This window comes from Arachis ipaensis, chromosome B07, assembly GCF_000816755.2.
Source record: "Arachis ipaensis cultivar K30076 chromosome B07, Araip1.1, whole genome shotgun sequence".
NCBI classification, from domain to species: domain Eukaryota; kingdom Viridiplantae; phylum Streptophyta; class Magnoliopsida; order Fabales; family Fabaceae; genus Arachis; species Arachis ipaensis.
The window spans coordinates 109,925,092-109,941,244 of record NC_029791.2 but is presented as its reverse complement, the minus strand read 5'-3'; the positions used below and the strand labels follow the sequence as shown (position 1 = coordinate 109,941,244).

At 35.1% G+C, this 16,153-nt stretch overlaps 2 long non-coding RNA genes across 2 annotated transcripts; both read left to right on the top strand.

The window, feature by feature from the left end:
- Positions 372-877, top strand: LOC110264331. The gene is made up of 2 exons (XR_002350323.1): positions 372-455; positions 556-877. It is a non-coding gene; the product is annotated as an uncharacterized LOC110264331 (long non-coding RNA).
- On the top strand, positions 12,473-14,533 carry LOC107608158. The gene is made up of 4 exons (XR_001612741.2): positions 12,473-12,766; positions 13,430-13,497; positions 13,608-13,668; positions 14,510-14,533. It is a non-coding gene; the product is annotated as an uncharacterized LOC107608158 (long non-coding RNA).

The following is a 16,153-nucleotide window of genomic DNA, read 5'->3' as shown; positions in this document are numbered from 1 at the left end:
TTTAGAGTTTATAATTTAAAAAAAAGATATTACTTTTAAATATTGTACTTTATTTTTGGAATTAATTTGTCTAAATTATACACGTAGACACTTAATAACTATGTATACGAGTCAATATTTTACGTCAGCATACCGTTAGTAACTAATGGAAGAAACTGTGTTGTCTAACAAAACTAAATGTTAAAGGATTATTTTATATATTTTGAAATCTAAAGAATTAAAGTGTTTAGTTTTAAAGACTTCAAAAACTTATTTAAATAATTATTCTTAATTAAATTGTTATTTATAAGACTCAAAATAAAATTAAAATGAAAATGAGCATTAGAGTTGCTTTAAGTGACACCGACAAATGAATTTCTTTCTTATTTTGCTGAATTTAGGTGAGCTTCTTTAGACAATTTTACGGATCAGTTACTAAAGCTGACTATGTAGCATTACGACATGGATTTATCATGGTGAGTTTGTAATTAAAAAAGAAAGATACTATCTTTTTTTCCTTTAACTTAAAAGGGCTTCCAAGTATATAATATAATAGAACATGTGTGATTATTCTAGGCACATTTGGCACCAGGAAGTGAAGCCAAATTTGATTTCCAGAAGTATATACATAGATCACTTGAAGAGGATTTCAAAATCGTTGTAGGAATAAGGTAAGTTATGATTTTTTTTAAACAAATATTTTAAATATTTTATTTATCAATATATAATAATTGAATAAAATTCAAAATATCTCCTGACAATTATCTCAAAAGACAACGAGGTCCTTAACAAAAAAAAAACCCAACTCGATCCCTGACAATTATTTTAAAAGGACAACGAGGCTCTTGTACCAAAAAAAAGTTAATGTTGTTTTTTTTGCACAGGGACTAATCAGTCCTAAAAAAAATATTAGGGGCTGAATTGGGTGTTTTTTTCTTAGGGCCTCATTGTCCTTTCGAGATAATTGTTAGGGGCTGAGTGGGGTATTCACTTTATATAATTTGAACGCAATTTATATTTTTGTATCTTATTACTTATCTCGTTTTTTTTTGGGTGACTATTACTTATCTCGTTTACAGTGTAAATAACTTGAATTTATAATAATTTGAAAAACGAGAGTATCTACATTAATCTAATATTTTAATCTTTTAGTATGCAACTACTTTAACAGATTAAATAATCAATTATATTTGAAAAGCGGGAGTACGTACTCCTCATCTAGCACCCCATGAGTTCGTCCACGCTCTGCCAGGATTTCACTGCGCCGCCTCCATGGTTACGCTTTTTTTTTTGTCTTTTCTTGGTCAAAGTCTTTTCTATCATCTTCTACTTTCTTCTCTTAATTTCTTTCCCACTTAGTTCCCTAATTTTCGTTTTTTCTCCCAATTCATTTCTTTTTTAATTCATTCCGTTTTCTAATTCACTCATTCTATATATCTTATTTCTCTCTGGAACATTAAATACCAATTCTGATTTTTTATACACCATGAACAACAAATCAGAGACTCAAAACCCTCATATAATTGATAGTGATCAGGAGGATAATTTGATCGTTTTAGCTTATGAAGATATTTCGGAAGGAATTCAAGCCTACACACGGAGCCTGTCTGGAAGAATTTTTTCGGATTGGATCTTTTTCGTAGGTACCATGGAAGGAGCTCTCTATGCAATATGGAATAAACCAGAAGGATTCAGAGTAGTCGAAAAATTCAGAAATCAGTTTCAATTTTTCTTTGAGAATGACTCTGATGTGACTCGAATTGAGAGGGGTTCGCCTTGGTTATTCAAGAATTATGTTATTCATGTTCGCAGATGGAAGCAGTCAATAAACATGGAGCATAATCACATCTCTTTTTTTTTCTGTATGGGCACAATTTTGGAGATTGCTTGAACAATACAAAACGCTTGAGGTTGGTCGAAAATTGGGTGGGAGACTTAGTGAAATTGAAGATGTTGCTCTATTTGAAGTTAGAGGCAAAGATACATGCATAGTGAAGGCTAAAGTGGAACTGAACGGTGATAAAAAAGTGAGGGATACACTGAAATTGCTTGATCTTAATAGAAAATGCTGAAAATTGGAGTACGCTATGAAGATATAGGTGTGTTTTGTACTTATTGTACAAAAATGGAACATGAATCTAAGAACTGCCAATTTTTTATTGATGATTTTGCCCAAAACAATATCAAGGAAGATAGAGTTGGTGAATGGCTTAAGGCAGATCAAGTCGGTAGGCGTTTAACTGAAAAGAGAGCTTCCTTCAATCCTAACTAACCTCGGGATGATTCTATTCCAGCTCAATCGAAGAAAAAATCTCCACCTGCTTAGCTTTTTGATAGTTTCTCAAAATGAGTGTGCAAGATTATCAGAAAAAAAAAGAATAATGAAAAAATTACTGCCAATTCGGGTTTTAGAGCAGAAAATGAGGGTGAATCAGAAAATACAGGTATGACTACTGATACTAATTCTTCTTCTAATGCTTTATTGGAGATATCCTATCCTATGAATAATGTCCAACGCAATAACAACGTCATATCCAAGCTTAAAAAGGCGAACAAAAAGCCAAACCTAAAATAACTTGCTAAAAAATCTGTGATAGATTTCAAAAGGTGGAGTGGAGGTAATGGTACTGAAGATATTTCAAAAAAAAATTTGTCTCAATGATAGTGTCTCTGAGGCTATGATGGTGGAGGGTGCCAGCCTTCAAGTGGCACCCAAAGAAATATGAAACTGCTCTCGTGGAATTGTCGGGGTTTGGGGAGACCCCTGACAATCCACAATCTTAAAGGGATTTACAAATCCTACTCCCCCGAGGTTGGTTTTATCTGTGAAACAAAAAATCAATCTCGATAAGTTGAAGAAAAACTAAGATCTTGTGGTTTCAAGGAATGGTTTATTGTGGATCCGAATGGATTATCAGGGGGTTTGGCAATGGCATGGAGGGATGGTTGCACTGTTCAGATTTTACAGCATGGTAGATTCTTCATTGCGGCATCAGTTCTGATAGCTGGTTCTAATGATCCCTATGGTATTCTAGGTGTTTATCTCAGTTCAAATGATCAACATAGAATGGCTCAGTTTGCTGAATTAACTTCAGTCATCTAACAGTTCGATGGTAATGTTGTGTTAATAGGTGATTTTAATGCCATTTCTAATCAATTGGAGAAAGCAGGTGGGGATGCTAAATCTCCTTCTTCTATTAAAACTTTTAACAGTTTTATTGATGATAATTCCCTGATTGATATTGGTATGGTCGGAAGACCATTCACTTGGTCGAATAGACGGAGGGGTGATGAGTTGATACAGGAAAGACTGGACCGATTCCTGGTAGGAGTTGATTGGCAGCAACTCTATCGCAATGCAACGGTTCTTAGACTATCAGAATCAGGGTTGGATCACTCCCTTCGTCTCTTAGACTCTAATCCGAGAACTGAGAGATCTAAATGCCGATTCAAATTCCAAGAAAGATGGTGTTCTAATGATGAAATAAGGTAGATTGTTAGACAGGTTTGGCACGAACAGGTTGATGGTTCAACCATGTATATTCTAGCTCAAAAAATAAAGCGTTGTCAGCATAAGATTGTCAGATGGCAGCAAGATCACAGATCTAATTCGAAGGTGGAGATTGATTTACTACAGTCTGAATTAGAGGAACTTCGTTTAGTAGGAATTCATGGAGGCGACATCATTTCAGAAATAGAAGACAAACTTGAAAAAGCATTGCAAAATGAGGAATCTTATTGGAAAGATAATTCTAGAGTCAAATGGCTCAAATCTGGTGATCAGAATACACCTTTCTTCCATTAGAAATTTAGAAATCGAACCCGAAGGAATAAAATTTGGCAACTAACTGGCAGTGATGGTGAAGTGGCTACTTCAAATACTGGTATTGCTTCTGTGGCTGAATCTTATTTCAAGGACATCTTTTCCTCCACTTGTCATGAGAACCCTGAACCTCTGTTTACTGATTTTGAACCTAAAGTTACAGCTCACATGAACCGTAGGCTTCAAAGACCAGTGACTATGGAGGAAGTGAAACATGCAACATTTAGCATTCACCCTCAAAGTGCTCTAGGAGATGATGATATGACAGCAAAATTTTTTCAAAGCTTTTGGAACATACTTAGTGGTGATGTGTTTCCAGCAGTTAAGAGCTTCTTTTTAGGGGGCAAAATTTTGAAGGATTTTAACCACACTCAGATCTATCTTATTCCCAAGATTTCTGATGCTAAAGATATGACTCAAGTAAGACTGATAAGCCTAACCTCAGTCTTTTACAAGATTATCTCCAAAGTATTTGTACATAGACTTCAGGGTATGATGAATAGACTAATTAGCCCTACGCAGAGTACTTTTATTAAAGGCAGATTAATCTTTGATAATATCCTAATTGCTAAAAAAAAAGGGACTCAAAAATAAAATGGTGCTAAAATTAGATATGAGTAAGGCATATGATAGGGTAGAATGTCACTTTCTTTGGTTTATATTGGAGAAGTTTGGTTTTGATTCCCGGTAGATCATGTGAATTCGAGAATTAGTGACAACTATTTCTTATTCTATTATTGTGGAAGGACAATCCTATGGTTTCTTCAAACCAAATAAAGGTATTTGACGAGGAGATCCTATATCTCCCTATCTTTTTCTTTTCTGTACAGAAGGTCTCTCCTTCTTGCTACACAAGGCAGAATAAAACAGACTAATTCAGGGTCTTCAGATACATAGGCAATGTCCCAAGGTCAACCACCTCCTCTTTGCTGATTATTCCATCTTATTCTGTAAGGTTAATCCTGAAGCATTCTCAAATATCCTGCATTTGTTGAATTCTTATGAAAGCATCAGTGGCCAAAAGGTAAATCTTAATAAATCTGCTGTATTCTTTTGTCACAATATTTTCTCCACTACTCATTCACTACTGGCTAACTCTATGAATATTAATCATATTGGGCTTCAGGATAAATACCTGGGTTTGCCGTATGCAGTCTCTAAATCGAAAAAGGCTTCTTTTAGTATGATCAAAGAAAAAGGTTCGGAAAAAAAATCCAAGGGTGGAAGCGCAATCTTCTATCGTCAGGTGGTAGACTCGTATTGTTTAAGGCAGTGGGAGAAGCTATTCTTATTTATACATTGTCTTGCTTCAAGTTGTCTGATGGTTTAATTTCAAAAATTCACTCTCTACTTTCTCAGTTCTGGTGGGAATAAAAAGGTTCTAAAAGGTGGATGGCTTAATTGGATTGGCTGGGAGTATGACTTACCCATGAAGAGAAGGAGACCTTGGATTTAAAGATCTCAGAATCTGAAATCTGACGCTTTTAGGCAAACAGTTTTGGCGACTCGTAACACAGCCTACTTCCCTATCATCCAAAATTCTTAGAGGTAAATACTTTAGCAATGGTAATTGATACGTAAAAATTAATTCTCCATAATAACTACCGGCAAGTATACAGGGTCGCATCAAGTAATAAAACTCACAAGACTGAGGTCGATCCCACGAGAATTAAAGAATTAAGCAATCAATAGTCAATTGATTATTCTAGTTAGACAATCATTTTGGAGTGATAAGCAACAGGAAATATAAATGACTAGAAATTAAAAGAAAGCAATAAAGTGCAAGAAAAGTAAAGGGCAAGAATATAAATTGCTGGAAAGTAAAATTGCACGAAAGTAAAGAACATCAAAGTAAAGTGTAGGGGAAATAAAATGCAGGAAGGTAAAGTACAAGGAACTAAATTTGCAAGAAGGTAAATGACTGAAGTAAAGATGGAAGACATAAGGGATTGGAGATGTTGATTTCTCTTGAATCAATGGGTCTCACTCCTTCTCAATCATGTAAGATAGATCTATGGCAGATTGTAAATAATTGGATCCCAATCTCTTGGTGACTCAATTTCTCTCAACACAATCAATTGCCACTCTCGTGATCTAATTGCTCATGAGAAGAGATGAAGTTCAATTTCTAATCCAAAAACCACACAACCCTCAAGACCTCAATTCAAAGTGGTTACATCTCACATACCAACTAAGAATGTATTGATCAAGAGGATTATGAGAGAAGAGCCTCAAACTGAATTCCATGATCCATTTATCAAGGCTCACATGTAATTCAAGTAGATCCAATCCCCCTCTCGGAAGTAATTGGATCTATGAAGTACAAAGACTCTCTCTTAGATAAACAAACATGATTTCTAATCTCATACTACATAAATCCACAGACCCCAATATTAGAGTGGTTATATGTCACGTACCAACTCTAAATCAAGAATCAACTTCATTATGCCAAGAGAATTCAAACTGAATCCTATGTTCCCTCTCTCAAGGTTCACAATAGAATTCTAATAGATCCAAGGATCTTTGAAGAACAAAACTCTCTTGCAAGGATTATAAAAGATATTCAAGTATGAAATTAGAATGAAGAAGAGAAGAAGAGATAAATATTAATTCAATCAAAATTAAAACAGAGCTCCTTTCCCAAATGCAGAGGGAATTAAGTGGTCATTGCTCTCAAATAAAAATCAAACTGCATAAAGTTAAAATATAGAAAATGAAAGATGAAGATTAAGAATTCAAAACTGAAAATTAAAGAATTCATAAACGAGAATTACAAATTAAACTAAATTACTACTAAGGAAGAAGAATAGAGAAAGGGACGAAGAGAGTATAAGGGGAGGGATCCGAAGACCCACTCCCAGTGGAGTGTGCCAATTCACAGAATTCAAATTAGTTTTCACTCTCTCCCCCAATCCAACCTTCCCTAATTCTATGAACCTAATGCCTTTATATAGCCTTTCCTAAATTGCAAATTGAAATGAAATTAAAAGCAAATTACAATCAAAATGAAAATTAACTATTCTAGATCATTCTTGTGGCCTTTATTGGTTGAGATTTATGGGCTTTACTTGCTTGAGTTTGGATGGACCTTGATGTAATTTAATTGAACCAAAACCAAGCTCCAGGGGTCACTTGGGCGTTAGTGGCAATAACGCCTTCACAAGCCCAAGTTAGCAACGTGTGTGTTAGTTCCCTAGAGGTCCAAGTCTTTGCTCTTGTTCTTGGGGCTTAAAGATGACCATGATTTGAGCTTCAATTTCATGCTTCACTATAGACTATTATCCATCGTTGGAAAGCTCTAGAAGCATCTCAATTGGATCTCTATAGCTTAAGTTTTGCTCCATTGAAGGTGACATGGTCAGCCTACCAGAATCGCAGGAGTTGTTGGCAAACACGCCTTTGTATTTCCAAGTTGCCAAGGCCTTCATATTCTGAAGCTCTAAATGAAGCCCGCTTTTGAAGCTTTAAACGAATGTCAACCCCATACTATGATATATGGTTAGAAAGCTCTGAATGTCTACTTTCAAACGTTGTTGGAATCACTTCATTTGAAGCTTTGTAGCTCAAGATATACTCCATTGAAGGAGGTAAGGTCAGGCTGCCAAGCTCACTAGCATTTTTGGCAAACACTCCCTTGTATTTCCAAGTTAGCAACGTTCTTCTTCCATTCTTCACCATCCAAAGCTTCCTGGCGTTGTTGCCAAACACGCCAATGCTTTCTTGAGTTGGCAACGTGATCGTGGCTTCCATTCTTCACCATCCAAAGCTTCCTGGCATTGTCATCGGACACGCCAATGTGTCCTGGAGTTGGCAACGTGCTTGAGCTTTCCTCATGGCTCTATGCTTGCTTCCTGGCGTTGTCATTGAACACGCCCATGTATCCTGGAGTTGGCAACGTGCTTGGGTAGAAGAATCATCATCCAGGGTCGCCTTGAGTTATTGCCAAACACGCCAACACAATTCTAAGGTGAGGAACGTTCTCGAGCCTTCATCCTTCTTGCCAAGTTTTGCTTCTTGGCGTTGTTGCCAAGCACTCAAGTAGTAGTGCAAGTTGGCAACGTGCCAATCCTTCCCAGAAGCACTCCTTGCTCCAGGGCTTCCTTGCTTCATCATTGGCCTTCATTGACCAAACAAAATGCATCAAAGTATTGCTATAATCACAAGATAATGCATCATTCATAGCATCAAACAATTCTTTGCATAAATCTCATGAAAATGCACAAAATCAACCATGTTTGATTGAATCAAGACAAGCATAAATTTCTCATCCAAGAACTTACTTATTGCCTAAGAAAATGCATGAAACCAACCTAAAGCACACAAAAAATAGCTAGTAAAACTAGCCAAGATACCCTGGCATCATAACACCAAACTTAAACCTTGCTTGTCCTCAAGCAAGAAAAGAACTATGCACAAAGAATTCTCTTAATTGGAATGTATTGAAGAATTGCTCATGATGCCTTAGTGGGTGAAGTAATTATGTGATAGTGGGGTGAACTCCAATTTATATGCTTATGCAAGGATTCCAGTGCTCATTAGTCCTTACATTTTAGAAGTCTTAGATCTTAGGACTTTCATTCAAATGATATTATGGAAGTCTCTTTATAGATAATCACCTTGAAGTAGCACTTATTTTCTAGCCTTTTTTCCTTTTTGGATTTTGACCTCGACTCTAAGTGTCATGTCTCAAAGCGGCTCTTTAGATAAGCTTTCAATCAATACTCCCAAACCAGTTGGTTTTAAGGTATTAGGTGTTGAAGCACCCCTTAGGATTTACTTGCTCAAGCCTCTCTCTTTGACACAATTCTACCACAAGCATTTAACTAGGATAGTAACTCTTTGAGTTCTCATTTATTTCTTTTTCTTCCTAGTAATTGATGCTCATAGCCTTTTGCCATGTTCTTTTGTTTTTCAGTTTGTTTTGCTTTCTTTTATTGGTACTTCTTGGATCAATAGATGTTTGAGAATCTCCATAATACTTCTTTGAACTTCATTTCCTGTCTATGAGCTCCCATGCAAGTTTTCACAAATATGCAACCTCAATACATAATCATACAATTAGAACCTCCACTTCTCTTAATCTTTTGCTTGCCCCAAGATTTATAAAATTCTTCAATATTTTCCTTTCAAATGAATGATTTCTTTGTTGTATTCTTAGAGATATTGGGTGCAAGTAAAATTCAGGATGATAATCATGATATCATAGCAACATGTTACAAATCAAATATCAAATTATGCTTATTCACAAGGAGTAATCACATATGCATACAAAGATAGAAGACAATCATGCAATTTAAAGTGCTGAAAACAAATAAGAGGAAAAGGAGCTTTACCACCTTATAGTTCATCTTCATTGTTGTTGTCATTTTCCTCCTACTCTTCCACCTCCCACACCAAATTTAGAATGATTGCTTGTCCTCAAGCAACAATTAAAACAGTGGTGATGGGGTTTATGATGGGTCATGAGTGTTTTTAACAGTGGAGTGTTTGTAGTACATGTGTTCAAGCAAGCGAAATAAAAAAAAAAATGACAATGAAGGCACAAGAAACAGAGACATTGATTGCAAAAACAAGTGGGGTGTGCATGATACATTGCATGAAAGATAAGTGGCACACCAAACTTAGTGTGACAATTTCACTTGGAATTGATGCAAGTATCCAGGAAAGACTGGAAATAAATTTTGTTGCATAGCAACACCAAACTTAGAATGCAATCATATGCCAATTTATTTAGAATGAAACTAAGCAAAAGAAACTATTGTATGTTAATAACACAATCACCAAAAGAAAAGATTGTCACGAGTAAGGATTTCTTGGTGAGGCATTAACACAAATAGTTGGGGACAATAGAAGAAAGTATTAAAAACAAAATAATGACTAAAACAAAGAGAAATAAAAAAGTGTCTAATATAGGTAATCAACCACCGGTAGATTGTTAATCACAATTAATCTCCGGTAACGGCACCAAAAACTTGATACTTAAAAATTAATTCTCCATAATAACTACCGGCAAGTATACCAGGTTGCATCAAGTAATAAAAATCACAAGAGTGAGGTCGATCCCACGAGGATTAAAGGATTAAGCAATCAATAGTCAATTGATTATTCTAGTTAGACAATCATTTTGGAGTGATAAGCAACAGGAAATATAAATGACTAGAAATTAAAAGAAAGCAATAAAGTGCAAGAAAAGTAAAGGGCAAGAATATAAATTGCTGGAAAGTAAAATTGCACGAAAGTAAATAACATCAAAGTAAAGTGTAGGGGAAATAAAATGCAGGAAGTTAAAGTACAAGGAACTAAATTTGCAAGAAGGTAAATGACTGAAGTAAAGATGGAAGACATAAGGGATTGGAGATGTTGATTTCTCTTGAATCAATGGGTCTCACTCCTTCTCAATCATGTAAGATAGATCCATGGCAGATTGTAAATAATTGGATCCCAATCTCTTGGTGACTCAATTTCTCTCAACACAATCAATTACCACTCTCGTGATCTAATTGCTCATGAGAAGAGATGAAGTTCAATTTCTCATCCAAAAACCACACAACCCTCAAGACCTCAATTCAAAGTGGTTACATCTCACATACCAACTAAGAATGTATTGATCAAGAGGATTATCAGAGAAGAGCCTCAAACTGAATTCCATGATCCCTTTCTCAAGGCTCACATGTAATTCAAGTAGATCCAATCCCCCTCTCGGTAGTAATTGGATCTATGAAGCACAAAGACTCTCTCTTAGATAAACAAACATGATTTCTAATCTCATACTACATAAATCCAAAGACCCCAATATTAGAGTGGTTATATGTCACGTACTAACTCTAAATCAAGAATCAACTTCATTATGCCAAGAGAATTCAAACTGAATCCTATGTTCCCTCTCTCAAGGTTCACAATAGGATTCTAATAGATCCAAGGATCTTTGAAGAAAAAAACTCTCTTGCAAGGATTATAAAAGATATCCAAGTATGAAATCATAATGAAGAAGAGAAGAATAGATAAACATTAATTCAAACAAAATTAAAACAGAGCTCCTTTCCTAAATGCAGAGGGAATTAAGTGGTCATTGCTCTCAAATAAAAATCAAATTGCATGAAGTTAAAATGCAGAAAATGAAAGATGAAGATTAAGAATTCAAAACTGAAAATTAAAGAATTCATAAATGAGAATTACAAATTAAACTAAATTACTACTAAGGAAGAAGAAAAGAGAAAGTGACGAAGAGAGTATGAGGGGAGGGGTCTGAAGACCCACTCCTAGTGGAGTGTGCCAATTCACATAATTCAAATTGGTCTTCACTCTCTCCCCCAATCCAACCTTCCCTAATTTTATGAAGCTAATGCCTTTATATAAGCTTTCCTAAATTGCAAATTGAAATGAAATTAAAAGCAAATTATAATCAAAATGAAATTAACTATTCTAGATCATTCTTATGGCCTTGATTGGTTGAGATTTATGGGCTTTGCTTGCTTGAGGTTGAATGGACCTTGAAGTAATTTAATTGAACCAAAACCAAGCTCCAGGGGTCACTTGGGCATTAGTGGCAATAACGCCTTCACAAGCCCAAGTTAGCAACGTGTGTGTTAGTTCCCTGGAGGTCCAAGTCTTTGCTCTTGTTCTTGGGGCTTAAAGATGACCATGATTTGAGCTTCAATTACATGCTTCACTATATACTATTATATATTGTTGGAAAGCTCTGAATGTCAGCTTTCCAATGCAACTTGAAGCACCTCAATTGGATCTCTGTAGATCAAGTTATGCTCCATTGAAGGAGACATGGTCAGCCTGCCAGAATCGCAGGAGTTGTTGGCAAACACGCCTTTGTATTTCCAAGTTGCCAACGCCTTCAGATTCTGAAGCTCTAAATGAATAATACCAAACTACTTAATTAATGTTAATCAAGTAAATACTAATAAATTAATTAAAAATAACAAATTTACATAATTAGAATGTCCCAAATAATTGATAATATGATATTCAGAGGACGTATAATTACGTACCATTTTAAATATTCTAATCTCAATCTTAAAACTAATTCAAAACCCTAAATCCCAATAAATGGCCAATACGTGGCGTAGCATGGTTAACATGCAGCTTGCGTGCTGCTTGGATGAAGACACGTAGCCTTCGCGTGTTTGGAGCCACTGATCATACACCTTGGCTTGATGAGCTGAGAATGTATGGTGTATGGTGATAGTGAAGGGGAACGAAAATGATATGTAGCCCAACTTCATTCTTCCTCCGTTTTTATACACTAGGAGTGGGTTTAAAGTCATAAATATCACTTGTTTCTAAAGCAAGGTTGCCTCTTGCATGTAGACAGCAGACAAAACGTTATCTGCGTGTTGCTGAATGACCGACACATTAACACGAAACTTGTCTGTTGAGCAACATATTACCTACATGTTGAACTACATTTTTGATATTTTTACAATTCTATAAAATATTCCAAACACCAATATTTAAATAAAATATTATTTTTTTATATTTTTTTTAATAATAAACATTTTTTTCTTCCATCTCACACCATTAGTATTAGTATATTCCGTTAAGTTAAATGGTTTTAGAACATTAATTACATAATTACAAATTTAAAACTGTTGTAGAAATTCAATTAAAAACTTTTAAAGTATAAGAATTCAATTATAAATTGGATAAAACTATAGCGGCTAAAAGAGTAATTTAACCTTGACAAAATCATCCACCCATGACTTAATTAAAGACAACCTTTAAAAAGTATAATCTCCAACAATGATCATTTTGTCGAATTTCCCGTCTTTGATGATGGGTTATCAGATTTTTTAGTTCTTCTGGGATTCATTGCATCAGAACTAAAATTTTTTGGATATTGTTTAGATAGTTTACTATTTGATCAAATTCTAACATTCCTGTGTTCTGAAACTCTATTTTGCTTCCGTGGTGCAGAATGCATTTCAGCTTGCATTTTTGGCTTGGAGCACCGTAAGTTAACATCCGTATCAATTTTTCTGAAGTTTGTGATTTGATGGCTTCACTAGCGATAGTATTTGGACAACATATTCTAACAATGCTTAGATAACCTAATAAGGGTGACAAAGATGTTTCATGTAGATTCTCTGCCTTGAAATAATCTGTTTGGAAGAAGATTATAAAAAAAAATTTCTAAAATCTGAATTTTTAACCAAAACTAATTTTGATTAGTATATCAAACATGTCAAATCACATAAACTCCTTCCATCATAAAATTGCCTATCAAAATGATGGAAGCCCCTTGTATATTTTCTAGAGCTCCCTTCCATTCTTCCAAAAACTTTAAACCCAAACCTAGTGTATTATGAGTCTTACAGAATCAATAATACTTGTAAAAGAGTCACTCTATCGGAGGGCCAACACCTGAAAAATAGCTTAATAAGACTTTAGACTCTTTCACCATATAAACTAGCTTTTGTGGTAACCATTATCCCAAAGTTTTGTAGCCCATTACATAGTGCTTCATGCATGCATGGCTAATTAGAAGATAACTACTACATACATCTCATGTTGAATTCTAATGTTAATACGGGTATTACAATCGTTGAACACTTGATCAGTAGAAACAGCAATACTAAAAAGAACATTCTAATTTTTACCTTTTTTTTGTTCCAGTATGAATTCTCGATACGTTCTTGCTTTCACAAAACAACTGTAGATGTTGTCCTGAGAATTTCAATCGGGTAAGTTCTTCTTATTTTCCAAGGATGATTTTGTTTCTTGTATTTTGGAGATAGGACAAGCTTGCATTGTTAAAATTGTAGACTAATAATAGGCGTGGCAATTTTTTCAGAGTCGTCATTCAAGTTCTTTGCAGCTATGTGACTTTGCCCCTTTATGCTTTAGTCACTCAGGTTAGAGAAGGAAGACATATTTAAGCATTTCTTTCTTTGTTGTTTGTTAGGCCATTTATCTCGTTTATAATTTAGCAAAAAGAAAATGAAATCCCTCAATGTTTAAAACATCTTCATTTTACTCCAACATTTTTAAAAGATTTTTGTTTTATCCGTCCATTCTAATTTTGCTCCAATATCTTAATTTTTTTCTAATTTTAGTATTATCCATCCATTATTCTAGTTTTTTTCTAGAGTAATACCTCAAATCAACTTTTAAGAATTTTTAGTTTAAAACTTTAGTTTTTAACAAATTCTAATTACTAAGTTAGTCCCCAAAATTTTATTCTGTTAGACAAATTAAATTAATATCTACATCAGTTTGTTCATTTATATGAAAAGAGTAATATGAAAATTTTAAAAATTTAGAGATTATATATTATGTGTTCTATTAAATAGACAGCAACTGATTTTTCTAACTTTTTATTAAAATTTGATGTGAGACAAAAAAAAATATTAAAAACTAATTTAGTAATTAAAATTTATTAAGTGTGAAATTATTTGACTAATTTTTTTTTTTGAAACTGATTACGATATTACTTTTTTTTTCTATTTTCAAATTTATCATTTTTCCATCCATACACCTTGTTCCTACTATAATGTTGTGGTGGCCATAGCCTCCACCACCGCAGCTGCAGTAGAGTTAGAACAAAGTGTATGCATAAGAGGGTAATTTTGAAATAAAGTAATTCACTAATCGTTAATTGTTAATAATTAAAAAAAAAGGGACAAGTGAAAACGTCCGTTTGAATATTCACTATGCTTTTGCCAAACACTAATTTGATGATTTGGGGAACAACAGATGGGTTCAACTATGAAAACCACAAGAATAATAAAATTTGTTAAAGACTAAAGTGTGTGATTTAAAATTTTTTAAAAATTAATTTAAGTATTTTCTCTTTAATTGTATACTTTATGTGATTGAGATGGACTTAATACTTAAATTGGCCCATAATATTTGACTCAAACTTTAAATTGGCTCTTAAATCACTACAAGAAAAAAGGTCTATGGCCACGCTTTTTTTTGCCACGCTTTAAAAGCTTTAAAAGCGTGGTCAAAAGTGGTCAATGGACACGCTTTTGTGAGGGTGGCGATTGAAAAGAGATTTGGCCACGTTTTTTCTTGCCACGCTTTAAAAACGTGGCGAAAAGGGTCAACGGCCAAGCTTTTGGAAGGGTGGCAATTGATTAGAGAAACGGCCACGTTTTTTTTCTGCCACGCTTTTGAGAGAAACAGGGACATTTTAGAAGCGTGGGGGACAGAGTTTCATTACGGCCACGCTTACAAAATGTGGCCATATCGTAGTACTCTTTTGGAACGCTTTAAAAGCGTGGCCAAAAGCTTTTTTTTTAAAAAAAAAAACCCTAAAGACCCGGCCCCCAACCCAGTCCCCAACCCAATTGACATTCTTTCAACCCGTCCCCAACCTTTATCGGGCTACCCTCATCGAGCTCATCACATCCCTTGGTCACTCTTTCACCCTTGCTACCCTATTCGAGCTCACATTCCCGCCGTCTCCAGCACCACCCTCGCTGCGCCGTTAGCCTCCGCTCCCTCTCCGCCTTGTCTCCTCGTCGCCGTTACCAGCATCCTTACCATCAGCGTCAGCGCCAATGGCTTTCCGCGTCTCTTGCTCGGTGTCAGAGCTCGGAGGCCGCAACTGTTTTCTGCATCTCTTGCTCGGTGTCGATGTCGGTCTTGCCCTTGTTGAAGGAATATTTGCTTCGTTGCGTTGTTTCAGGTTCTTCTCCTCTTTCTTTCATGTTTCAATTCGCGCCAGCAGTGCATTTGCAAATTTTAGGGGTTTTTTTAGTGTTGTGCACAATTTGGGGGAGGTTTTGGTGGGGAACGGGAATTGAAAAATAACGATGAAATAAAGGATGGTTTGTTTATGAGTTCAAGCCTCTGGAATTTTGAATTCCATCTGCTTATAAATGCATTCATGAGCCAATTTTTTGGGGGTTCTTTAATATGATAACCTTGTTTATAGAATATTTTGTTGTTGTTTTGTGTGTTTGCACCTATGGTTACATGTTTATACCTGTGATTCTTTTTTTAAGTTCCGTATTCCTCTTTTCTTTTCTATTTGTTTTCTTCACTAAATCAGCTTCCTTTTGGTACTACTCTGTCCTCTGCCCTTGTTTGATATTTTTTCGATTGGAAATTTGGAATTTTGCTAGCAGGCCAGGGAAGTATGTGACTGAAACCTGAACTAGATGTAGGAATGATGTAATTTTCGTTGGCTTTTCAAGAAATGTTGCTTGTCATCCTTGAGTTTGTTTATTGTTCGAGTTGTGATTTTTTTTCTCTGATTTAGGGACTGGTATAACCTTGAGAAGTCGAAGCTATTGATTCCTCTTTATTCAAGCAATGGTTGCATAACTTGCAAAGTGAGATTGGGATTCTAGCTGATGGCACCTTGGCTCTGAGACAAGTTCTAATTCT